The sequence below is a fragment of the Salvelinus fontinalis genome, chromosome 23, assembly GCF_029448725.1.
Source record: "Salvelinus fontinalis isolate EN_2023a chromosome 23, ASM2944872v1, whole genome shotgun sequence".
NCBI classification, from domain to species: domain Eukaryota; kingdom Metazoa; phylum Chordata; class Actinopteri; order Salmoniformes; family Salmonidae; genus Salvelinus; species Salvelinus fontinalis.
The window spans coordinates 9997860-10016194 of record NC_074687.1 but is presented as its reverse complement, the minus strand read 5'-3'; the positions used below and the strand labels follow the sequence as shown (position 1 = coordinate 10016194).

Genomic DNA, 18335 nt, shown 5'->3' with positions numbered 1-18335 from the left:
GATGTGTGTTTTGTCCTATATTTTTATTTTATTTTTTAATCCCAGCACCCGTCCCCGCATTTTGACTTTTGGTAGGCCGTCATTGTAAATAAGAATTTGTTCTTAACTGACCTGCCTAGTTAAATAAATGTTAAATAAAATATAAAATAAAATATCTGGAATCATAAAGGGTTCTTAAAAGGGTTCTCAGTATGCAGGTATGTTAAGGTGTTAACAGTATGCAGGTTGTTAAGGTGTTAACAGTATGGAGGTTGTTAAGGTGTTAACAGTAGGCAGGTTGTTAAGGTGTAAACAGTATGGAGGTTGATAAGGTGTTAACAATATGGAGAGGTGTTAACAATATGGAGGTTGTTAAGGGGTAAACAGTATGGAGGTTGTTAAGGTGTTAACAGTATGGAGGTTGTTAAGGTGTTAACAGTATGGAGGTTGTTAAGGTGTTAACAATATGGAGGTTGTTAAGGGGTAAACAGTATGGAGGTTGTTAAGGTGTTAACAGTATGGAGGTTGTTAAGGGGTAAACAGTATGCAGGTTGTTAAGGTGTTAACAGTATGGAGGTTGTTAAGGTGTAAACAGTATGCAGGTTGTTAAGGTGTTAACAATATGGAGAGGTGTTAACAATATGGAGAGGTGTTAACAATATGGAGAGGTGTTAACAATATGGAGGTTGTTAAGGGGTAAACAGTATGGAGGTTGTTAAGGTGTTAACAATATGGAGAGGTGTTAACAATATGGAGAGGTGTTAACAATATGGAGGTTGTTAAGGTGTTAACACCTTAACAACCTGCATACTGTTTACACCTTAACAACCTCCATACTGTTAACACCTTAACAACCTCCATACTGTTTACCCCTTAACAACCTCCATACTGTTAACACCTTAACAACCTCCATACTGTTAACACCTTAACAACCTCCATACTGTTTACCCCTTAACAACCTCCATATTGTTAACACCTTAACAACCTCCATACTGTTTACCCCTTAACAACCTCCATACTGTTAACACCTTAACAACCTCCATACTGTTAACACCTTAACAACCTCCATACTGTTAACCCCTTAACAACCTCCATACTGTTAACACCTTAACAACCTCCATACTGTTTACACCTTAACAACCTCCATACTGTTAACACCTTAACAACCTCCATACTGTTTACCCCTTAACAACCTCCATATTGTTAACACCTTAACAACCTCCATACTGTTAACACCTTTTCAACCTCCATACTGTTTACACCTTAACAACCTCCATACTGTTAACACCTTAACAACCTGCATACTGTTAACACCTTAACAACCTCCATACTGTTAACACACACACACACACACACACACACACACACACACACACACACACACACACACACACACACACACACACACACACACACACACACACACACACACACACACACATAGCATTTGTGGGCTCAATAACAGGAAAGATGAGGGTATTATCAGCTCTTCTAGTACACTCCTTCCTCTGAAGGGAGTCTTGCTTGTTTCGGGGGAGAAGGCCGGGTGGAGAGGGCATTGCTTTCTCATGGCTTCCAGGAAGCGACATGACGAGACAGGGATGTTGAGGTAAGTTAGTTCTTCCCTGGGGATGCTAGGACTTGACCAGCTCCAGATGTGTGTGATTGACGCAGCGTCGGCAAATGGGCACTAAGGGAGGAGCACTTGGTACCTTGGTTCCCCCAAATAGGCGTCAGTATTATAAGGGGAAGCGGGGTAGATTTTGGGGAAGTGGGACATGTGCAGGGGATTTGATTTGTGAGGTAGTGAACATGACAATTACTATTGCCTTCCAAGAAACTGACAACCACACTTAGGGCTTTGAAGTATTCATGCCTCTTTTATTACATAATTAGACCAATGACTATGGATTACTACATCTAATTGCAACATCGGCCTCGCTACACCAAACCTGTCCCAGAACAGCGTGATTTACGTCCAGTATTTGAGGTTTCTGAGGTTTATCGGCCTACAAACTCAAAGGGAAACGTACATGCTGTGGGTCTGAAATCACATGACTTAAAGGGCTGTATACCCCAATGCTGGTCCTTTAGGACTAGCGTCCGTGAATGCCGGAACGTCTGATCAAATGTCTTCCAAGAGTATCAAAACTATCAGATTATGTTTGGTTGGGAAATGTTCTAGTGAAAATGTCACCTTAACTTAATTGCAACGCATTCAGTGACGTGCCATGTTCCACATCTTTCAATATTTCATAACATCAACTGTTTTTGACAACCAAAATACTGTATATACAGTAGCTTACACAGATCAGAAAGACTGCTAGAGGGTGCAACCTTAAAATCAAACATGGAGTGAAATAAGAGGAAGGAGAACCACCGATGAATGTACTTGGAAGAGCACATGGTTGTTTGTTCTGCTTAACCCTTGTGTTGTCCTAAGGGTCAAAAATGGCCCGCCACTATGTTGAACAGCAGAGAAAACCCCCTAAATGATATTTTTTCAACTTGAAATTTGATGACTCTTCCTAGAGTGACCCCAACATTAGAAAAAGTGAAACATCGCCTTTGTTCATATTTCCATGAAAGCTGTACACCACCAAGGTACAAAGATTGTCTAATACCCTGACTACACCACCTGCGCGAGCATTGCAAAATACATTTTGAAATCTATGTTATTCAATTATTGCACCCACACTGCTCGCGCGCGTCAAGGAGCGTCTGCGTTGCCAAGGGCTAAAATAGAAGTCATTTCTATTTCTGATGCAGATCGCACTGCATGTCCTGCCTCTCCCATCTCCTCATTGGTTTATAAAATCAGGTAGCCACGTGCCATCTCCTCATTGGTTATACCCACGTGGGTGATAGAAAGACGAACTGTTTTGCCAGTTGTCGTGGTAATACTATGAAAGTTTAGATGCCAATCACCATATAAGTTCAAAGCCTGGAAGGAGGAGAGATGACTAGAAACGATTCGGTTGACCGTTTTATGTGTGGATTAATTGTTGGAGTAGAGGACCTTGTGCAGGTAAAATAACAACCTAATGTTTATATACCAGGACAAATTAGCTAGCAACAGCAAGCTAGCTAAATAGAACAAATTAGCTAGCAACAGCAAGCTAGCTAAATAGAACAAATTAGCTAGCAACAGCAAGCTAGCTAAATAGAACAAATTAGCTAGCAACAGCAAGCTAGCTAAATAGAACAAATTAGCTAGCAACAGCAAGCTAGCTAAATAGAACAAATTAGCTAGCAACAGCAAGCTAGCTAAATAGAACAAATTAGCTAGCAACAGCAGGCTAGCTAAATAGAACAAATTAGCTAGCAAGTGCAAGCTAGCTAGCTAAATTGCCATAAATGTTTAATGCTTTTCGACCTGTCCCCAAATTAATGTCATTGGTTCAGAGTTTGTTTTGATATTTTAACCTGCGTGTCGTGATCTCGTTTGGTGTAGGGGGACAAAATAAATGTGCGCACGATAGTGCACGCGCGCAGCCTGTTTGGGTTCCGTGTAAGGGTAATTTTTGACGCAGCAGTTATCATTTAAAAAAAACACAAAGACAGACAGACAGAGACAGACAGACAGACAGAGACAGACAGACAGACAGACAGAGACAGACAGACAGAGACAGACAGACAGACAGACAGACAGAGACAGACAGAGACAGACAGACAGAGACAGACAGACAGACAGAGACAGAGACAGACAGAGACAGAGACAGACAGAGACAGACAGAGACAGAGACAGACAGACAGAGACAGACAGACAGAGACAGACAGAGACAGACAGACAGACAGACAGACAGACAGACAGACAGACAGACAGACACACACACACACACACACACACAATGAGCAATTGAGATTATTTGTGCTACTGATTGAACTCAGACAAAACTAAAACTTCCTTGTGCATGTGCAGAATCTCCCCTCCATGACCCCCCCCCCACACACACACACACACACACACACACACACACACACACACACACACACACACACACACACACACACACACACACACACACACACACACACACACACACACACACACACACACACACACACACACACACACACACACACACACACACACATGACTCAAGTTCACAGACAAAATAAAAACAATTTCAGACAAAAAACAACATTTCAGACAAAATAAACATTTCTTGAAAGCATTGTTTACTAATGGGGAATGCAGTCAGAGGCTATAAAGGTGCTGCAGATGACAGTCCCCCCAGTTCTCTCTTTGCTGAAGCCATGAGTGCACGTTTTTTTCAGATGTCCAGGAGGAACAAGAGAACAGTGATTTAGAAGAGGAGGATGTATCTGAAGAAGAAGATGGGGAAGAATACAACCCAGAGCACAATGCATCATCTTCAGATGAAGAAGAAATCCCCCAAGCTGAAAGAGAGACATTTTTGTTAAAGAACAGCAAAATAACATGGTCCTTGTCACCATATGACATCCAGGGCAGGACGGCAGCTCAAAATGTCATAAGGACATCATAAGAACCCCAGGGCCCACAAGACATGCAGATGCCCATGCCTAGGACATTGCCTCAACGGTGTACATGTTCTTCAATCCTAGAGATGACACGTGGAGGGTCTTTCACACTTTCTCAAGAATGCTACGATTTAATAACCGTGAGTCAAGACCTGCAAGACGTGTGAGAGACAAACTGGCGACCATAAGAGAGGTTTGGGAGAAGTGGGTGGAGCGTCTGCCATACCTCTACAACCCTGTGCCTGAAGTAACAGTGGATGAGCAACTGGTTCCATTCAGAGGTACATTTTTATTTTCATATCTGTAATGTAAATGATTTTCACTGTTCATTTTATTATGTATTGCTGTAATATCATTGATTTATGTGATTGTTTTCTGTGACACTGATACTAATTACTGATAGTAATCTCTTTTGTCAAAAGGTCGCTGTCCATTCCGGCAGTATATGCCCAGTAAGCCAGCAAAGTATGGCTTCAAGAAATGGGTGGCCTGTGATGCACAATCCAGCTACGCTTGAAAGATGCTAGTCTACACAGGGAAGCCGACCAGTGGAGGCTCGGAGAAGAACCAGGGGATGCGGGTTGTGCTTGATGTGATAGATGGACTGAGGGGGCACAATGTCACGTGTGACAATTTCTTCACCCTTTATGAATTCAGCCAGCAGCTCCTGAAGAGGAAGATCACCATGGTTAGCACAGTTAGAAAGAACAAGCCTGCGCTCCCTCCTGCATTCCTCGCACCAATGGGGAGAGAGGCCTTCTCATCTAAGTTTGCCTTCACCCAAACCACCACTCTAGTTTCTTACCTCTCAAAGAGTAACAAGAAAGTGGTCCTCCTGAGCACACTGCACAAAACAGCTGAGATCAGTGATCATGAGGACAGGCATCATCCTGGACTACAACCACAACAAAGGAGGCGTGGACAACCTGGACAAGGTGATTGGAACTTACAGCTGCAGGAGGATGACTACCCGCTGGCCTCTGGTCATCTTCCATAACATTATTGATATGTCCTCATACAATGCCTTCGTGATTTATGAACAAGATCAACCCTACCTGGATGCCTGATAAGCGTAACAAGAGCGTAACAAGCGTAACATTGAAAGAAGGGAACACCTCCACCGCACAGCAGCCTCTGCAGCGCTTGTGAAAGCTGTTCAGAGGGCTGAATCTTGTCCTGATCCATCTGAGGATGCAGCTGGGGTAGGCAAGAGGAGGAGATGCCAATTCTGCCCCCCATAGAAGGGCTGTAAAACAAATACTATGTGCTGCACATGTGAGAAATACACCTGCAAAGTCCATGCACACACACTTGCATACTGTCCTACATGTGCTAATTAGAGTTGATTGATTTATGTTCTTGACATTCTTGTTTTGTATCTATTATCTTATTCTATTCTTATTTATTGTTGTTGTTTAAACACCTTGTGGTTGGGGTAATGGTTCAAAAAATGGGAGAAGACTCTTATTTTGTTGTTGAATTCCTCATTGTACAGTATATAAGAATATATCATTATGTTGGCAAAAAAATTAAAGACTGTTATTGCTTCCCTTCAATATATTGCATTCAAAGCTACTTTCTCCACATTACTGCTACTTTCTTAGGCTATACAAGTGCTATCTCTTGCTAAAAAACGTATGTTTACACATATGCAGTACCATTAACAATAGTAAAAATAATAATAACCCTCTACTTTAGCAAAGAAAACAATTATGACAGGTGTGTTGTAATAAAATGAGTGGTGTCCACTGATTAAATGCAGTCTTTCTGCATTGTGAAGAGGGAAAACCCAGATATTCACAATGTTTGTGATGAATGACAGGCTGTTTCTTCATGCAAAATAGATTTAGGGTTTAAAATTCAATTAAGCTGCTTTATTTTAGGGGTTTAGTGAAGGTGGGTAATTTTGTACCCTTAGGACAAGGGAAGTATACAGAATGTTAAGACTACACAAGGGCAGAATTCCCTCTGTCACCCATAGTGTGGTTCTCCAAACACAGGGACCTGCTCTGATAGTTTTACTATGCTCAGTGCCAAAACCCTCCCCACTGGGCACACACACACACACACACACACACACACACACACACACACACACACACACACACACACACACACACACACACACACACACACACACACACACACACACACACTCTAATCACACACACATACACCACTTTAGCCCACTCTGACAAATCAATATACCCCAAAACCACAGGGATTAGTTTCTCTTTGTTTTGAAAGTAGGCCAGCGTCAAACTAGCGTGAAATGCAGTACACTACCAGAGGGTACAGAGAGATCTATACAGGAAATGAGCCGGAACTGTCAACATCCTCAAAGAAATGGAATCCCCCTAAACACAAGTAATTCACCAAAAGGGAAAATGGCAGCTCTAATTGCAGGTGGAACGTGGCATGGTTAAAATGGTTGGTGATGCGTTGTTAGAGGACTGGCACCATGCTGGCAGACTGGCACTGACCTTATGACCTTTTGCCAGCATGGTGCCATTCTGGAACTATGCTGTAAGACTGGCGTTCCAGAAGGTCATCAGGTCACCCATAGTGTGGTTCTCCAAACACAGGGACCTGCTCTGATAATTTTACTCTGCTCAGTGCCAAAACCCTCCCCACCGGGCACACACACACACACACACACACACACACACACACACACACACACACACACACACACACACACACACACACACACACACACACACACACACACACACACACACACACAATCTCATACATATGTTATTGTTTTGGCCAGAGGTTCAAAGAGTATGTTTGTCCTGTCTTTCTTTGTTTTAGTTGCCAATTACATTGATACATTGATATGGTAGAACATGCTTGCCCGTTTGTCCTCGTATCTTCATTGGGTCAATGAGCTGTTGTGTATTGGGTGTAGTGGTGGTGGGCATGTTCAGAAGCGTGCACAGACACTACCAGATATAGTATGCGTGCCCCATCGGGGGGAAGGTCACCACCACCTGCCGACATGGTGTTCAGGTTTATTGCCTACACCGTGGTGTAAATAGCCTAAAGTTACATTTCTGCCTCCTCGTTATTGGATTGTACTTTCACCACATCATGGACATAATATGGGTCGTCTAAGACACTCAGTGGTTGGCTGTCAGAATTGTGGACAGAAATCCAGTTCAAGGAGTGGTTAAAATAGGACAAATTAGAGCAAGACCCACCTCCCTCCCACCAACCCTCCCCTCCCTACTTCTTCCCCCCCCCCCTCCCTCCCTCCCTCCCACCAACCCTCCCCTCCCCACTTCTTCCCCTCCCTCCCTCCCTCCCACCAACCCTCCCCTCCCCACTTATTCCCCTTCTCCCTCCCTCCCTCCCTCCCTCCCACCAACCCTCCCCTCCCTACTTCTTCCTTCCCTCCCTCCCTCCCTCCCTCCCTCCCTCCCTTCTTCTTCCCCTTCTCCCTCCCTCCCTCCCACCAACCCTCCCCTCCCTACTTCTTCCCATTCTCCCTCCCTCCCTCCCTCCCACCAACCCTCCCCTCCCTACTTCTTCCCCTTCTCCCTCCCTCCCTCCAACCCTCCCCTACCTACTTATTCTCCTTCTCCCTCCCTCCCTCCCTCCCTCCCTCCCTCCCACCAACCCACCCTCCCTCCCTCCCTACTTCTTCCTTCCTTCCCTCCCTCCCTCCCTCCCTCCCTCCCCTTCTCCCTCCCTCCCTCCCTCCCTCCCACCAACCCTCCCCTCCCTACTTCTTCCCCTTCTCCCCCCCTCCCTCCCTCCCTCCCTCCCCTCCCTACTTCTTCCCCTTCTCCCTCCCTGCTTATTCCCCTTCTCCCTCCCTCCCTCCCTCCCTCCCACCAACCCTCCCCTCCCTCCCTCCCTCCCTCCCTCCCTCCCTCCCTCCCTCCCTCCCTACTTCTTCCCCTTCTCCCTCCCTCCCTCCCTCCCTCCCACCAACCCCCCCCTCCCTACTTCTTCCTTCCTTCCTCCCTCCCTCCCTCCCTCCCTCCCTCCCTCCCTACTTCTTCCCCTTCTCCCTCCCTCCCTCACTCCCACCAACCCTCCCCTCCCTACTTCTTCCCCTTCTCCCTCCCTGCCTCCCTCCCTCCCTCCCTCCCACCAACCCTCCCCTCCCTACTTCTTCCCCTTCTCCCTACCTACCTCCCTCCCACCAACCCCCCCCTCCCTACTTCTTCCCTCCCTCCCTCTCTCTCTCTTCGCCCTCTGCCTAGCAGTGTGGACTGGAGGTTTAGCATCCATGCCCCAGCGATGGAATAGTGGACATACATACATTTGGGAACCTGCTTATATTCATAGGCACTTTGTACCCCTTTTATTATTAGACACTTTGTATCCCATTTCTCAATGTCAGCCCTTGGTTCTAATCTCTCCCCTTGGTTCTAATCTCTCCCCTAGTTCTAATCTCTCCCCTTGGTTCTAATCTCTCCCCTTGGTTCTAATCTCTCCCCTTGGTTCTAATCTCTCCCCTTGGTTCTAATCTCTCCCCTTGGTTCTAATCTCTCCCCTTGGTTCTAATCTCTACCCTAGTTCTAATCTCTACCCTAGTTCTAATCTCTACCCTAGTTCTAATCTCTCCCCTTGGTTCTAATCTCTCCCCTAGTTCTAATCTCTCCCCTAGTTCTAATCTCTCCCCTTGGTTCTAATCTCTCCCCTAGTTCTAATCTCTCCCCTTGGTTCTAATCTCTCCCCTTGGTTCTAATCTCTCCCCTTGGTTCTAATCTCTCCCCTTGGTTCTAATCTCTCCCCTTGGTTCTAATCTCTCCCCTTGGTTCTAATCTCTCCCCTTGGTTCTAATCTCTCCCCTTGGTTCTAATCTCTCCCCTTGGTTCTAATCTCTCCCCTTGGTTCTAATCTCTCCCCTAGTTCTAATCTCTCCCCTTGGTTCTAATCTCTCCCCTTGGTTCTAATCTCTCCCCTTGGTTCTAATCTCTCCCCTTGGTTCTAATCTCTCCCCTTGGTTCTAATCTCTCCCCTTGGTTCTAATCTCTCCCCTAGTTCTAATCTCTCCCCTTGGTTCTAATCTCTCTCCTAGTTCTAATCTCTCCCCTTGGTTCTAATCTCTCCCCTTGGTTCTAATCTCTCCCTTGGTTCTAATCTCTCCCTTGGTTCTAATCTCTCCCCTTGGTTCTAATCTCTCCCCTTGGTTCTAATCTCTCCCCTTGGTTCTAATCTCTCCCCTAGTTCTAATCTCTCCCCTTGGTTCTAATCTCTCCCCTAGTTCTAATCTCTCCCCTTGGTTCTAATCTCTCCCCTTGGTTCTAATCTCTCCCCTTGGTTCTAATCTCTCCCCTTGGTTCTAATCTCTCCCCTTGGTTCTAATCTCTCCCCTTGGTTCTAATCTCTCCCCTTGGTTCTAATCTCTCCCCTTGGTTCTAATCTCTCCCCTTGGTTCTAATCTCTCCCCTTGGTTCTAATCTCTCCCCTTGGTTCTAATCTCTCCCCTAGTTCTAATCTCTCCCCTTGGTTCTAATCTCTCCCCTTGGTTCTAATCTCTCCCCTTGGTTCTAATCTCTCCCCTTGGTTCTAATCTCTCCCCTTGGTTCTAATCTCTCCCCTTGGTTCTAATCTCTCCCCTTGGTTCTAATCTCTCCCCTTGGTTCTAATCTCTCCCCTTGGTTCTAATCTCTCCCCTTGGTTCTAATCTCTCCCCTAGTTCTAATCTCTCCCCTTGGTTCTAATCTCTCCCCTTGGTTCTAATCTCTCCCCTTGGTTCTAATCTCTCCCCTTGGTTCTAATCTCTCCCCTTGGTTCTAATCTCTCCCCTTGGTTCTAATCTCTCCCCTTGGTTCTAATCTCTCCCCTTGGTTCTAATCTCTCCCCTTGGTTCTAATCTCTCCCCTTGGTTCTAATCTCTCCCCTAGTTCTAATCTCTCCCCTAGTTCTAATCTCTCCCCTAGTTCTAATCTCTCCCCTTGGTTCTAATCTCTCCCCTAGTTCTAATCTCTCCCCTTGGTTCTAATCTCTCCCCTTGGTTCTAATCTCTCCCCTTGGTTCTAATCTCTCCCCTTGGTTCTAATCTCTCCCCTTGGTTCTAATCTCTCCCCTTGGTTCTAATCTCTCCCCTTGGTTCTAATCTCTCCCCTTGGTTCTAATCTCTCCCCTTGGTTCTAATCTCTCCCCTGGTTCTAATCTCTCCCCTTGGTTCTAATCTCTCCCCTTGGTTCTAATCTCTCCCCTTGGTTCTAATCTCTCCCCTTGGTTCTAATCTCTCCCCTTGGTTCTAATCTCTCCCCTTGGTTCTAATCTCTCCCCTTGGTTCTAATCTCTCCCCTTGGTTCTAATCTCTCCCCTTGGTTCTAATCTCTCCCCTAGTTCTAATCTCTCCCCTTGGTTCTAATCTCTCCCCTTGGTTCTAATCTCTCCCCTTGGTTCTAATCTCTCCCCTTGGTTCTAATCTCTCCCCTTGGTTCTAATCTCTCCCCTTGGTTCTAATCTCTCCCCTTGGTTCTAATCTCTCCCCTTGGTTCTAATCTCTCCCCTTGGTTCTAATCTCTCCCCTTGGTTCTAATCTCTCCCCTTGGTTCTAATCTCTCCCCTTGGTTCTAATCTCTCCCCTTGGTTCCAATCTCTCCCCACTGTCAACACTTCATTAGACATCCATCAACCCCAATGTACCCTTCCCTCTATCAACCCCCTTTGATAGAGAGAACGGAGGAGTGGACAGAGAGAGAGAGGAAGGTGGATGATATAGAGGAAGAGAAAGAGTAGAGGCGGTGATATAGAGGAAGATATAGTAGAGAGGGTGACATAGAGGAAGAGAGTAGAGGGGTGTGATATAGAGGAAAAGAGAGTAGAGAGGGTGATATAGAGGAAGAGAGTAGAGGGGGTGATATAGAGGAAGAGAGTAGAGGGGTGTGATATAGAGGAAGAGAAAGTAGAGGGGGTGATACAGGGGAAGAGAGAGTAGAGGGGGTGATATAGAGGAAGAGAGAGTAGATGGGGTGATATAGAGGAAGAGAGAGTAGAGGGGGTGATACAGAGGAAGAGAGAGCAGAGGGGGGTGATATAGAGGAAGAGAGAGTAGATGGGGTGATATAGAGGAAGAGAGAGTAGAGGGGGTGATATAGAGGAAGAGAGAGTAGAGGGGGTGATATAGAGGAAGAGAGAGTAGATGGGGTGATATAGAGGGAGAGAGAGTAGAGGGGGTGATACAGAGGAAGAGAGAGTAGAGGGGGTGATATAGAGGAAGAGAGAGTAGAGGGGGTGATACAGAGGAAGAGAGAGTAGACGGGGTGATATAGAGGAGAGAGAGAGTAGAGGGGGTGATACAGAGGAAGCGAGAGTAGAGGGGGTGATATAGAGGAAGAGAGAGTAGAGGGGGTGATACAGAGGAAGCGAGAGTAGAGGGGGTGATATAGAGGAAGAGAGAGTAGAGGGGGTGATACAGAGGAAGCGAGAGTAGAGGGGGGTGATATAGAGGAAGAGAGAGTAGAGGGGGTGATATAGAGGAAGAGAGAGTAGAGGGAGGTGATATAGAGGAAGAGAGAATAGAGGGGGTGATATAGAGGAAGAGAGAGTAGATGGGGTGATATAGAGGAAGAGAGAGTAGATGGGGTGATATAGAGGAAGAGAGAGTAGAGGGGGTGATATAGAGGAAGAGAGAGTAGATGGGGTGATAAAGGAAGAGAGAGTAGATGGGGTGATATAGAGGAAGAGAGAGTAGAGGGGGTGATATAGAGGAAGAGAGAGTAGATGGGGTGATATAGAGGAAGAGAGAGTAGATGGGGTGATACAGAGGAAGAGAGAGTAGATGGGGTGATATAGAGGAGAGAGAGTAGAGGGGGTGATACAGAGGAAGAGAGAGTAGATGGGGTGATACAGAGGAAGAGAGAGTAGATGGGGTGATATAGAGGAGAGAGAGAGTAGAGGGGGTGATATAGAGGAAGAGAGAGTAGATGGGGTGATATAGAGGAAGAGAGAGTAGATGGGGTGATATAGAGGAGAGAGAGTAGAGGGGGGTGATGTAGAGGAAGAGAGAGTAGATGGGGTGATATAGAGGAAGAGAGAGTAGATGGGGTGATATAGAGGAAGAGAGAGTAGATGGGGTGATATAGAGGAAGAGAGAGTAGATGGGGTGATATAGAGGAAGAGAGAGTAGATGGGGTGATATAGAGGAAGAGAGAGTAGATGGGGTGATATAGAGGAAGAGAGAGTAGATGGGGTGATAGAGGAAGAGAGAGTAGATGGGGTGATATAGAGGAAGAGAGAGTAGAGGGGGTGATATAGAGGAAGAGAGAGTAGATGGGGTGATATAGAGGAAGAGAGAGTAGATGGGGTGATATAGAGGAAGAGAGAGTAGAGGGGGTGATATAGAGGAAGAGAGAGTAGATGGGGTGATATAGAGGAAGAGAGAGTAGATGGGGTGATACAGAGGAAGAGAGAGTAGATGGGGTGATATAGAGGAGAGAGAGTAGAGGGGGTGATACAGAGGAAGAGAGAGTAGATGGGGTGATACAGAGGAAGAGAGAGTAGATGGGGTGATATAGAGGAGAGAGAGAGTAGAGGGGGTGATATAGAGGAAGAGAGAGTAGATGGGGTGATATAGAGGAAGAGAGAGTAGATGGGGTGATATAGAGGAGAGAGAGTAGAGGGGGGTGATATAGAGGAGAGAGAGAGTAGAGGGGGTGATACAGAGGAAGCGAGAGTAGAGGGGGTGATATAGAGGAAGAGAGAGTAGAGGGGGTGATACAGAGGAAGCGAGAGTAGAGGGGGTGATATAGAGGAAGAGAGAGTAGAGGGGGTGATACAGAGGAAGCGAGAGTAGAGGGGGGTGATATAGAGGAAGAGAGAGTAGAGGGGGTGATATAGAGGAAGAGAGAGTAGAGGGAGGTGATATAGAGGAAGAGAGAATAGAGGGGGTGATATAGAGGAAGAGAGAGTAGATGGGGTGATATAGAGGAAGAGAGAGTAGATGGGGTGATATAGAGGAAGAGAGAGTAGAGGGGGTGATATAGAGGAAGAGAGAGTAGATGGGGTGATAAAGGAAGAGAGAGTAGATGGGGTGATATAGAGGAAGAGAGAGTAGAGGGGGTGATATAGAGGAAGAGAGAGTAGATGGGGTGATATAGAGGAAGAGAGAGTAGATGGGGTGATACAGAGGAAGAGAGAGTAGATGGGGTGATATAGAGGAGAGAGAGTAGAGGGGGTGATACAGAGGAAGAGAGAGTAGATGGGGTGATACAGAGGAAGAGAGAGTAGATGGGGTGATATAGAGGAGAGAGAGAGTAGAGGGGGTGATATAGAGGAAGAGAGAGTAGATGGGGTGATATAGAGGAAGAGAGAGTAGATGGGGTGATATAGAGGAGAGAGAGTAGAGGGGGGTGATGTAGAGGAAGAGAGAGTAGATGGGGTGATATAGAGGAAGAGAGAGTAGATGGGGTGATATAGAGGAAGAGAGAGTAGATGGGGTGATATAGAGGAAGAGAGAGTAGATGGGGTGATATAGAGGAAGAGAGAGTAGATGGGGTGATATAGAGGAAGAGAGAGTAGATGGGGTGATATAGAGGAAGAGAGAGTAGATGGGGTGATAGAGGAAGAGAGAGTAGATGGGGTGATATAGAGGAAGAGAGAGTAGAGGGGGTGATATAGAGGAAGAGAGAGTAGATGGGGTGATATAGAGGAAGAGAGAGTAGATGGGGTGATATAGAGGAAGAGAGAGTAGAGGGGGTGATATAGAGGAAGAGAGAGTAGATGGGGTGATATAGAGGAAGAGAGAGTAGATGGGGTGATACAGAGGAAGAGAGAGTAGATGGGGTGATATAGAGGAGAGAGAGTAGAGGGGGTGATACAGAGGAAGAGAGAGTAGATGGGGTGATACAGAGGAAGAGAGAGTAGATGGGGTGATATAGAGGAGAGAGAGAGTAGAGGGGGTGATATAGAGGAAGAGAGAGTAGATGGGGTGATATAGAGGAAGAGAGAGTAGATGGGGTGATATAGAGGAGAGAGAGTAGAGGGGGGTGATATAGAGGAGAGAGAGTAGAGGGGGTGATATAGAGGAAGAGAGAGTAGATGGGGTGATATAGAGGAAGAGAGAGTAGAGGGGGTGATACAGAGGAAGAGAGAGCAGAGGGGGGTGATATAGAGGAAGAGAGAGTAGATGGGGTGATATAGAGGAAGAGAGAGTAGAGGGGGTGATATAGAGGAAGAGAGAGTAGAGGGGGTGATATAGAGGAAGAGAGAGTAGATGGGGTGATATAGAGGGAGAGAGAGTAGAGGGGGTGATACAGAGGAAGAGAGAGTAGAGGGGGTGATATAGAGGAAGAGAGAGTAGAGGGGGTGATACAGAGGAAGAGAGAGTAGACGGGGTGATATAGAGGAGAGAGAGAGTAGAGGGGGTGATACAGAGGAAGCGAGAGTAGAGGGGGTGATATAGAGGAAGAGAGAGTAGAGGGGGTGATACAGAGGAAGCGAGAGTAGAGGGGGTGATATAGAGGAAGAGAGAGTAGAGGGGGTGATACAGAGGAAGCGAGAGTAGAGGGGGGTGATATAGAGGAAGAGAGAGTAGAGGGGGTGATATAGAGGAAGAGAGAGTAGAGGGAGGTGATATAGAGGAAGAGAGAATAGAGGGGGTGATATAGAGGAAGAGAGAGTAGATGGGGTGATATAGAGGAAGAGAGAGTAGATGGGGTGATATAGAGGAAGAGAGAGTAGAGGGGGTGATATAGAGGAAGAGAGAGTAGATGGGGTGATAAAGGAAGAGAGAGTAGATGGGGTGATATAGAGGAAGAGAGAGTAGAGGGGGTGATATAGAGGAAGAGAGAGTAGATGGGGTGATATAGAGGAAGAGAGAGTAGATGGGGTGATACAGAGGAAGAGAGAGTAGATGGGGTGATATAGAGGAGAGAGAGTAGAGGGGGTGATACAGAGGAAGAGAGAGTAGATGGGGTGATACAGAGGAAGAGAGAGTAGATGGGGTGATATAGAGGAGAGAGAGAGTAGAGGGGGTGATATAGAGGAAGAGAGAGTAGATGGGGTGATATAGAGGAAGAGAGAGTAGATGGGGTGATATAGAGGAGAGAGAGTAGAGGGGGGTGATGTAGAGGAAGAGAGAGTAGATGGGGTGATATAGAGGAAGAGAGAGTAGATGGGGTGATATAGAGGAAGAGAGAGTAGATGGGGTGATATAGAGGAAGAGAGAGTAGATGGGGTGATATAGAGGAAGAGAGAGTAGATGGGGTGATATAGAGGAAGAGAGAGTAGATGGGGTGATATAGAGGAAGAGAGAGTAGATGGGGTGATATAGAGGAAGAGAGAGTAGATGGGGTGATAGAGGAAGAGAGAGTAGATGGGGTGATATAGAGGAAGAGAGAGTAGAGGGGGTGATATAGAGGAAGAGAGAGTAGATGGGGTGATATAGAGGAAGAGAGAGTAGATGGGGTGATATAGAGGAAGAGAGAGTAGAGGGGGTGATATAGAGGAAGAGAGAGTAGATGGGGTGATATAGAGGAAGAGAGAGTAGATGGGGTGATACAGAGGAAGAGAGAGTAGATGGGGTGATATAGAGGAGAGAGAGTAGAGGGGGTGATACAGAGGAAGAGAGAGTAGATGGGGTGATACAGAGGAAGAGAGAGTAGATGGGGTGATATAGAGGAGAGAGAGAGTAGAGGGGGTGATATAGAGGAAGAGAGAGTAGATGGGGTGATATAGAGGAAGAGAGAGTAGATGGGGTGATATAGAGGAGAGAGAGTAGAGGGGGGTGATATAGAGGAGAGAGAGTAGAGGGGGGTGATATAGAGGAAGAGAGAGTAGATGGGGTGATATAGAGGAAGAGAGAGTAGATGGGGTGATATAGAGGAAGAGAGAGTAGATGGGGTGATATAGAGGAAGAGAGAGTAGAGGGGGTGATAGAGGAAGAGAGAGTAGATGGGGTGATATAGAGGAAGAGAGAGTAGATGGGGTGATATAGAGGAAGAGAGAGTAGATGGGGTGATATAGAGGAAGAGAGAGTAGATGGGGTGATATAGAGGAAGAGAGAGTAGATGGGGTGATATAGAGGAAGAGAGAGTAGATGGGGTGATAGAGGAAGAGAGAGTAGATGGGGGTGATATAGAGGAAGAGAGAGTAGATGGGGTGATATAGAGGAAGAGAGAGTAGATGGGGGTGATATAGAGGAAGAGAGAGTAGATGGGGTGATATAGAGGAAGAGAGAGTAGATGGGGTGATATAGAGGAAGAGAGAGTAGAGGGGGTGATATAGAGGAAGAGAGAGTAGATGGGGTGATATAGAGGAAGAGAGAGTAGATGGGGTGATATAGAGGAAGAGAGAGTAGATGGGGTGATAGAGGAAGAGAGAGTAGATGGGGGTGATATAGAGGAAGAGAGAGTAGAGGGGGTGATATAGAGGGAGAGAGAGTAGATGGGGTGATATTGAGGAAGAGAGAGTAGAGGGGGGTGATATAGAGGAAGTGTAAGGTGGTGGGTGATATAGAGGAAGTGTAAGGTGGTGGGTGATATAGAGGAAGTGTAAGGTGGTGGGTGATATAGAGGAAGTGTAAGGTGGTGGGTGTAGCTGGTGAATGAAGTCAGGCGCAGGAGAGCAGAGATGAGTGAACAAAGCACTTTAATTAGGGCAATAGCACAAAGTAACAATCCCAATGTGCAAACAAATAACGGTTGCCACAAAACACGGGTTGAAACAGCACCGGAAAAAAACAGCCGGAAACGTACCGACCTAACAATAAACAATCACACACAAAGACATCGGGGAAACAGAGGGTTAAATACACAACACATAATGAGGGAAATGAGAACCAGGTGTGTGGGAAAACAAGACAACACAAATGGAAAATGAAAAATGAATCAGCGATGGCTAGAAGACCGGCGACGTCGACTGCCGAACACCGCCCGAACAAGGAGAGGCATCGACTTCGGCAGAAGTCGTGACAGGAAGAGAGAGTAGAGGGGGTGGTATAGAGGAAGAGAGTAGAGGGGGTGATACAGAGGAAGAGAGAGTAGAGGGGGTGATATAGTGGAGAGAGAGTAGAGGGGGGTGATATAGAGGAAGAGAGAGTAGATGGGGTGATATAGAGGAAGAGAGAGTAGAGGGGGTGATATAGAGGAAGAGAGAGTAGAGGGGGTGATATAGAGGAAGAGAGAGTAGAGGGGGTGATATAGAGGAAGAGAGAGTAGAGGGGGGTGATATAAAGGAAGAGATAGTAGAGGGGGTGATATAGAGGAAGAGATAGTAGAGGGGGTGATATAGAGGAAGAGATAGTAGAGGGGGTGTTATAGAGGAAGAGAGAGTAGAGGGGGTGATATAGAGGAAAGAGAGAGTAGATGGGGTGATATAGAGGAAGAGAGAGTAGAGGGGGTGATATAGAGGAAGAGAGAGTAGAGAGGGTGATACAGAGGAATCGAGAGTAGAGGGGGTGATATAGAGGAAGAGAGTAAAGGGGGGTGATATAAAGGAAGAGATAGTAGAGGGGTGTGATATAGAGGAAGAGAGTAGAGGGGGTGATACAGAGGAAGAGAGAGTAGATAACAGAAGAGAGATGGAGAGAGAAAGAGAGCTTGGTTGGGTCAATTTTATTGACATTTTATTCAACAAGAGATTCATTTAAATTCCATTAATTAATTGAGGCATCCTCAAAAGATTAAAGTTATCTGAACAAAATGTACATTTACCTAACCTTGTTGAAGGGAGGGGCCTACATGATACATTCATGCTAAGGCGATGTGACCTAATATATTTTTAGGGCAGAGCTATATCAACAACACAAATGTGGTACTGTACACCAGAAAGAGAAAAGATCAGAAGACAATATGTATTAAAGAAAGGCAAATTAGGAACATGGTATTTCCCCTAAAGAAATCTCTAAACATGTCAACTGAACATGAAACAATTCG

General features: G+C 46.0%; 1 long non-coding RNA gene across 1 annotated transcript; it reads left to right on the top strand.

Annotated features, from left to right (window-relative positions):
• Positions 1-308: 308 nt before the first annotated feature.
• LOC129820835 (uncharacterized) lies at positions 309-752 on the top strand. Its single transcript, XR_008754247.1, has 3 exons — positions 309-347; positions 608-664; positions 736-752. It is a non-coding gene; the product is annotated as an uncharacterized LOC129820835 (long non-coding RNA).
• Positions 753-18335: the final 17583 nt, after the last annotated feature.